The following is an 8,141-nucleotide window of genomic DNA, read 5'->3' on the forward strand; positions in this document are numbered from 1 at the left end:
TCCTGACGGATCATCCCAAACGCCAGGAACAATCTTTTCCCGTGCTCCTCTCAGTCTTTCCCTTTTACTGCTTTTTGCCATCAAAAGATTTCCAAAACCCCAAAATGACCCCAGGTCTCAGTGGCAACAAAAATGACTCATTAACATCAAGAGGGAAGATCTCGCTGCCTTTTCAACGACTGCACTTGAGGGAGGAGGAAAAGGAAAAATTGCCCAATCTACGTTACCTTCCATAAAAAAAAGACACAATGCCTTACAGTTCGGCAGCTAGCCCGTCATTAGCATAGTTACACAAGAGACGCTCTGTGCGACAATGCTTTGATACAGAGCCTAGCGCTTACACAAGGCCACCAGAAACACAACAAAACTGCTCTCCTGATCCCACTGGAGGGGAAAAGACGGGCCAAAAACAGAGAAATCAATGCTACTACTAGCAAAGCAGACACAGGCTAACTCGCTAAGAACTGGCTAATACTTCACATGTTATCTACCATGTGTATCCTTTGGAGACTGTAACTAAAAGAACAAGCGGGTTAGCTTGCACTGTACTGTATGTATGCCTCACCCTTCTCAAAGTAGGCCAGCGTCTCTTTCTTCAATGAAACCAAGAAAAGAGATGCTAAGAGGAAGCTGTATGACCTCCATGGCTCCGTAAGCGAGTCCACACAGTAAAGGCTGATTCACTGAGAAACCTCAAAGAATGAGGACACCCTGACCGCAATCCGTCTGTGACTCATGTGTTACTATTCTGAAAGAACGTCTGCAGTATCTGTTGGGAACTATGAGGGTCTTTCTTTAGGTCCTGGAGAGCTGGGTCAGAACAACATGCTGGCCTACAAAACAGACAGAAGCACCTTCATTGTTAGTTACCTTAGTTGCAAGCTCGCCGCGGCGCTGAGACACGTGTTCGCTGACGCTACATGTACACAAATCACAAATATGCAAATCGAGCCTCATTAATCAAATCTTTGTGTTTGTCCTCATTCAGAGCTAAATCATGTTGAGGATTGACGGGGACTTTCCAAACAAAGGGCTTTTATTGCTCCGCGGCCTTGAAGCAACACTGAAGATAAAGAGCTGGGAGACTGGAGAGCACGCTGACTGAAAACGTCAGTATCACGTGCCTGTTTCTCCATCATCGAGCTCTGTCTGACAACTTGCTCAATGTGTGCTGGTCTCAGCTTCCCTTACTCACCCACCTATTTTCTCCTCCCCCTCCCTCTCTCTCTCTCTCTCTCCGTCTGTCTCTCTCTTCTGTCCATTTTGTTTGTTTTGACCCGTGTGAATCACAAACAGGGAAGTGAACGTTATCAGCTCCCTGTGATCGATAACACGCTTAGAAAACAAGTTTTCAACCATAACGTGTTTTGATCAACTGTGAGATGAGCTTGACATGCACCGCGTGCACACACACACACACACAGCATGAAGATTCCCACTCTGTCTGCGCTCTATCATGTGACGTTGCCATGGCGGCTCAGACATAACAGTGTGATTGTGCTGTGAGGGCGAGGATCTGAGAGACAGACTGTTCTCTGACTGTGGCACTGCCAGCCCCACTGCCAACTACCCTCCCTCCCACACATACACACACGCACACACACGCGCGCGCACACACACACACAGACACACATACACAGACACACACACACACACACACACAGACACACACACACACACACACACACACACACACACACAGACACACCCACTGGCAGACGGGCCAGCCGACACGGGGCCCTACCGTCATGGAAACCAGTGCAGACTCCAGTGCATTTTCCATACATTGCTATTTTCCCCCTTCTTCTTCTTCTTCCTCTTCTCCTTACTGTTGTAGATCAGCAAGGCTGAGGTCCATTCTTTTCTTTCCGTGCATTAGATTAGACAATGAAGCGTTTTGTTCCAAAATGACATGAGAAAATAGTGACATGACATTATGGATTACTATTTAAAGACCCCCTGAAGTCAAAAATCTGTTTTTCTTCTTGTTCCTACAGTTGGATGTCTGAGCTTCACTGTGCAGAATGATGTCTGTGCAGAGTTTGACACTAGAAGGCTGTTTTCACAATCATCTGCTGAAAGTGGAAGTCTATGAGCTCACTGAAAAGGCGGTTTTCAACAAACAAGATTTGTGACATTCACGAATCCTGGAGCCAATCACTGTCCAGTATTCAGCAGTTAAAGCCCCAACACATTCTCACTCTCAACTCATCATATACTGCAGATCGGTCAGGAACCCTTCTTGTCTTCACTTTGTCACAAGTTCGGAGTGAGAATGTGTTGAAAGCCCATGTTGTATGCTGTGATTGGCTCATTAGGTTCTAGATCACCCTGATTGGTTGCTTTGGATTTTTAAATGAGGGAGAAGGAGGGGAAGTCATTTTAAGGATTTTAACAAGATAATTTAACCTTTTTTTGTGGGAAAAACCGTCAGACAAAAATTATTATTAAAAGTAGAGAATTTTATACACATCTTGAAGCATGACTTTAGGGGCTCTTTAAGTTAGGAGAAATCTGACAGAATAGTTCATTTTTTTAGGTCAGAAATCATGAAGATCCTCTGTACCGGACAGACACTTTTTTGATCATTTTTGTCACACAAAACATCAGAGTGAAATCTCAACATGGCAGCTTTTGTGGCGCCCGTGTCAGACGCAATTGTATTTGTTCTTCCGGTTCAGCGTTAGCCGGCCGGTTGCATTGTAAACATGGATAAACTGTAAACTATGAATGAAGTTTGGCAACATTCAGCAGCTACACTGTGGCGAGTGTGGCCGACTTCAGTTACATGCTCATAGCGTTACTGCTGCGAGGAGCAGAGGCTGTACCGTGTCAGCATAACGTTAGTTACAAAAGCACGTCAACAGTGTTTTCTCACTGGCAGTAGGGGTTGACAGATACTAGCTAGTCCGGCTGGTCACACAGCCAGCGCTCCTCACTGCTCGTTGAAAATTTCCAAATAGGCGTTATTCTGATAAACTGGTCACATATTTGGAATAAAATGTTACGTCCGAAAAAATATTAAAACTTTATAACAGTTTGTGGGGTTTTTTCTCTTGAAAACAGCTTTTTGGCCAGTCTAAAAATGATAAAGGTAGGAGTAATCTACTTCCGGGTCTAAAACGGAATAACGATTACAAAATTACATTATGCAGAAGCGTCCTGATATGGGCAAATGATAAGATGAATAAGACTGTGACATCCTTCTGTGTAGAAAGCATGTGACACACACACGACACCATACATACATGAGGACAAGTCTGGCGTCTTTTTTGCGTCGGACATCAAATCATATCTTAATCTAAAAGTCTGTGAGGAGGGGTGTGAAGGAACGCTGAGACCAGCCCGGTAATTAGAGGACATTCTTGTCACGGAGCGCGAGGCCGCGGGTTCAATTACCCTGTAGCACTGGAACTAGAGGAGGGGCCGTGGCCCGGGGATGACAGTACAGTGGGAGGAACTGTAAACAGCCTACGCACGTGTACTTTACAACACGCACACTGTCACACACCTATGGGAAAACTGGTCTGACTCTGCTGCTCTCTCCACATCTTCTTTCCCATGACAAACATTACACAATGTACACATGCTTCTGACACGCATAGCCCTGTCCACGCCTCCTCCACACACAGCGTCCAAAACACAAGCCGAGGCCGCCGTTGTTGTGAGGCGCCTGGATTTATGGCACAGTATAAAAGAAAAGACTATGGACAATGCTATGGTCTCTGAGCCGTGACCGCGCCCTGTCGCCACTCAACTAGCAATTAGTGTGAATCATTCAAAAGGATCACACTCAGGAAGGACAGGTCAAAGTAAAGTTAAAATATTAATTGAGTCTGTCCTCAAATAATGCTTCAGTGCTCCCACCTTCATTCCACAAGATAGTGATGGAACCAATCAAATGAATGGTCAGTCAAAAGGCGGGCAACAGTATCATCTTTTAGTATCATTATTTTTAGTATAATTTTCCTCTGCAAAAGCTGTCTGTGTACACACAACATACTGGGAGGGATTTAACAAACATTTTAGTGAACCGTTTCTTGCGGCGAGGAAACTTTGCTGTAAATCAGACGGTTTCCAACACATAGAAAAGTAAAAAAAACATATAACAGAAGAAGATTTGCTTTTACATAAATCCAAGAGTATCTCTGTGAAACCCCCGTGGAACAAGTTCATGGCACTTTTTAAACTGCAGGCTGGCTTTGTTAAAGAGTCACAAAAGGTTTAAGTGGCATGATGTGCGAAGGAGTGCGAGGAAGTGAACATTCTAGAACCATTTCATTGTGGCTTAAGCCTGCTTGATGGGTAAAGTCGTGTGGAGTGCACACCTCCACAGTGTGACTGCGCTCCTCAGGCTAGAGAGAGACCTCGTCCTATATAAGCTATCTCAGGTGCAGGCTGCGTACACTTGATGTTGCAGTTGAATGTGTCACTTGCTCCCTGATTCAGTTATGTAGAGAGAGAGAGAGAGAGAGAGAGAGAGAGAGAGAGAGAGAGAGAGAGAGAGAGAGAGAGAGAGAGAAGATGGTGACATGGTCCTTTCTCGCGTTACCCTTAAGCGAAATGTATACTCACTCAGGCATCAAAGCCTCACTACGGCGGGTGTAGGTGGCGTGCAGCTCCCCAAAAATGTGATGCACAATCGGGTCGACGCAGCTGATGTGAACAGTAATGTATACTATAATGTAGATGGGGGGATAACCGGAGAGAGTGAAAGCTATGACCAGTAAGGTTATATTCACTACATTCTCTCCTTGGGCTAACTTCTAGTCATTGAAATCATAGTGAAATCAGTGTCACACAATTTACCGTACTCATTTTGATGGGTCTCTCCTGGGACCCCCTTGTCAAGCTGGGTGTTCAAGTATGTCCGACAATATCCTAAACTCTGAAGCATGTTTGTAGCTTTATCATTGGAAGCTGGTCAACAGAAGCCCACAGACTGTGACTGTGACTGTGACTGTGTGTGTGTGTGTGTGTGTGTGTGTGTGTGTGTGTGTGTGTGTGTGTGTGTGTGTGTGTGTGTGTGTGTGTGTGTGTGTGTGTGCATGCATTGCACATACACATAAAAATAAACGGTCAGTAAAAGAAGGAAGTCGTTAGTCTGCCTATCTTATCACACTTGTCATATCTATCTTATAGCCTTTATGACTAGACTAGACAGAGCAATCGCCGGTGTATTGGGCTCTTTCAGGTTATGGGGCCACAGTGCAGCCTAAAGACACTGAAGAGAGATATTCTATGCAAAATGCTTTGGGAGAGATATCTCAAATATGAGAAGCAGCCTCGACCCCAGAGTGCTTCCTCTTTCTCAGCCTTTCTTATCATAATAGGTAGATTAATCATTAACTCGCATGCCCTATTCTGGCGCTTCAATGTTATTTACGTTGCCTGTAGGACATAGAATAAGGTGTGTTTTGCGTGGGTTGGGGTATATTTAATATGAAGGATATGATAGGCTATAGCTTAATATTAAGATTCTAACTTCCTGCAGTTGAAATGATGCTTCTGTCTGATTTTAGAATTGGTTTGTTTTTCATTTGCATTTTCACTAGAATGGCCATCGATCATGGTGACAGTGGGTGAAGAAAGATACAAGCCCAGTAGGGACGCATGTGCCTCCTATTAGATTTCACTCGTATCAGTAAAGTGGTAAACACGTTGGCTTTGCTGTCCGCCTCGTTAGCGCGCAGCATAAAGAAAGGAAATGCATTGAGAGGATGACGTTTACACGGACAACAAAAGCCTTGACCCTGTCTGGTTGAGGCTCTTGACCGAGACCAGTGGAGTTCACTGAGGCATGCACAGATGCGACGCGGCTTGGATAGACCACATTTGGCTTGGTGATGGTGATGGGGTGGTCGCGGCGGGGTCCGCTCAGTGGCGTTGGAAGTACTTTTAGGTAGGGGGTGCTGCCACCGATTCAACATTGGGGGGGACGGCTGACGGCGCCCATAGGGCGCCAAAAAATTTGACCACTTTGTCGCCAGATTAGAGGAATATTAATATTAAGATTAGACTGTTGTGTCATTATTCAGTCACCTTTTCTCACTCACCTCCATGTCACCACTTGCTCCCACTGCTGTGTTGGAATCCTCATTCTCTCTCCCACCCTTTTTGGACTTTTAGCCATATTTAGAGGAATATTAAATTTTAAATTAACATTAGGATTATACTGTTGTGATGTCATTATTCAGTGTCTTCTCCTCTTCTCTGCAGCATTACTCAATTTACCCTCAGGACTCAGGGACAGTGATAGCCTACCTGCTATTCCTCCGATATATCCAGGGCCGGATTAATAGTACCATGGGCCCCCGGTGCTATTCATTTTCTAAGCTATTCATTTAGCCTTTTAAGGTAGTCATAAAGATTATATCTTCCAGACTGAAATGTTATAACAGAAGTGGAGTATTGGCCAGAATTACATGAACATGTGGACACTTATTCAGCGGGTATTTTGCATGTTGCGTTCAGGTGCACTGTAAAAAAAAAAAAAAAAAAAAAAAAAAAATTTTTTTTTTTTTTTTTTTTTTTACATCTCTTGCCACCAGGGGGTGCTGCAGCGCCCACCGCACCGTGCTTCCAACGCCGTTGGGTCCGCTGCGCATGCCCGGTTGTCGACCGCCTCGTCGTCAAACGCTCTCGGCGCACGAAAAGCTCAACAGAGTATAAAATGGACTCGCATGATTTACAGCCGAAAAGATTAGACGCCAGTTGAAGTTAACCTTCCGGACAAAACGGTCGCTGGAGCTCGGGTTTTGATGATTCAGAAAGACGGGCATGCCACGATACAATGTATCGCTAGTGGTACTAATATATCGGAAGTACAGGCACACACGTGTAGCAGCGCCATTCACTGTGTTGTGTGCGAGCACTGGCAAAATTACAAGCACACTTGGCGATAATGTAACCAGTGACCACTGGAGTGATGTCCGTCTGTCAAATCTACACGGACACAAGTCAGAGAGCGCGTGGCTATGATGAGTCTACACACTGATTTAGCTACATTGTAGCCTACCGCATTATTTTTACGTGATTTAACACTTACCCGGGCCGTTCCTTCAAAGTGCAGCCCAAAACGACGGTTACCATGAAAAGTCAACACCCTGTAAGAAAGATAACCCGTCCAGAAAAGAGGGCAGCGATTTTACTGAAGAAAAATGTACTTACCAACGAAATAGGACACCAGAAACAAAAAACGTGCCGTTCCTTTTCAATCCCACGCCTCTATCGCTTCTTGTGTCCACCCGTCGTGAATCCCTGCCTGCCTTTCCCGTGGGTTGTGTCGAAAATGTCACACAGATTCCAGCAGTCTCCGTCCCCCTGAAAGGTTGCCCTCGAGTCTCGACTCATACAACCATGTTGGCCTAGCTGAATCAAATGTCGCTTGCTTCCATGATCCGGGCGCTTGGAGATTGGAGCGTCGTCTGGCGTCTGCTCAGGACAGGATGACAGCTTTGGGATGAAGGAGGGGAAATACGTGAGTGGGAGAGAGGGAGGGAGGGAGGGAGGGAGGGAGAGAGTTGTGGTCAGTCAGTATTGTTGGCGATGACACACAGGGAGGAACAATAAATTACATAGGCTATATTTCACATCTACTTCACAAAAATGGCAAATGTATAAGACTGTAGTAGCCTATACGTATTATTGTCTGCTCATGTTTTTATTTATCATGGAACCACTCTAGCTGAATCCATAAAACGACTATTAGCGTTGTTATTATTGGGTATACTGCACTGGCTACAACTAATATATTTTGAGTGCTATATTTTGATAGCCCTCAGATAGCCTACATGTTGTCAATAGGATTAAACTATTTGCCATATAGGCTATTTCGACTTTTTCGGTATAAGAGATGGATATACAGATTCTTATTTATTTATTATTTCCGTTGAATGACATAACTCAGGAAAACATACACGTGGCGGAGAAAACGCGTGTTGTCCTCAATGTCCTGCCCACTTTTGTGCTTAGATTTTGGATCACTTCTTCTGGCTGAGATAGAAATGGATCATTCCTCTCACGCGAGAGAGCCTGTCATTTTGGTTGAAGTGATTCCACTGCAGGCCCAAATCCTCGCACCGCACCCATCACGGATGGTCCAATGCGGGTCGCATGTGAAAGTTATGATCATTGGGACG

General features: G+C 44.9%; 1 protein-coding gene across 2 annotated transcripts in view; it reads right to left on the bottom strand.

Annotated features, from left to right (window-relative positions):
- slc20a2 (solute carrier family 20 member 2) overlaps positions 1–7,372 on the bottom strand; it is a 63,729-nt gene extending 56,357 nt beyond the window's left edge. For both annotated transcript variants that reach the window (XM_083643934.1, XM_083643933.1), the window contains exon 1: positions 7,171–7,372. The gene's annotated coding sequence lies outside the window, so the exon portion shown is untranslated. The remainder of the gene's footprint in view (positions 1–7,170) is intronic.
- Positions 7,373–8,141: the final 769 nt, after the last annotated feature.

This window comes from Poromitra crassiceps (genome assembly GCF_964638095.1).
Source record: "Poromitra crassiceps genome assembly, chromosome: 10".
NCBI classification, from domain to species: domain Eukaryota; kingdom Metazoa; phylum Chordata; class Actinopteri; order Beryciformes; family Melamphaidae; genus Poromitra; species Poromitra crassiceps.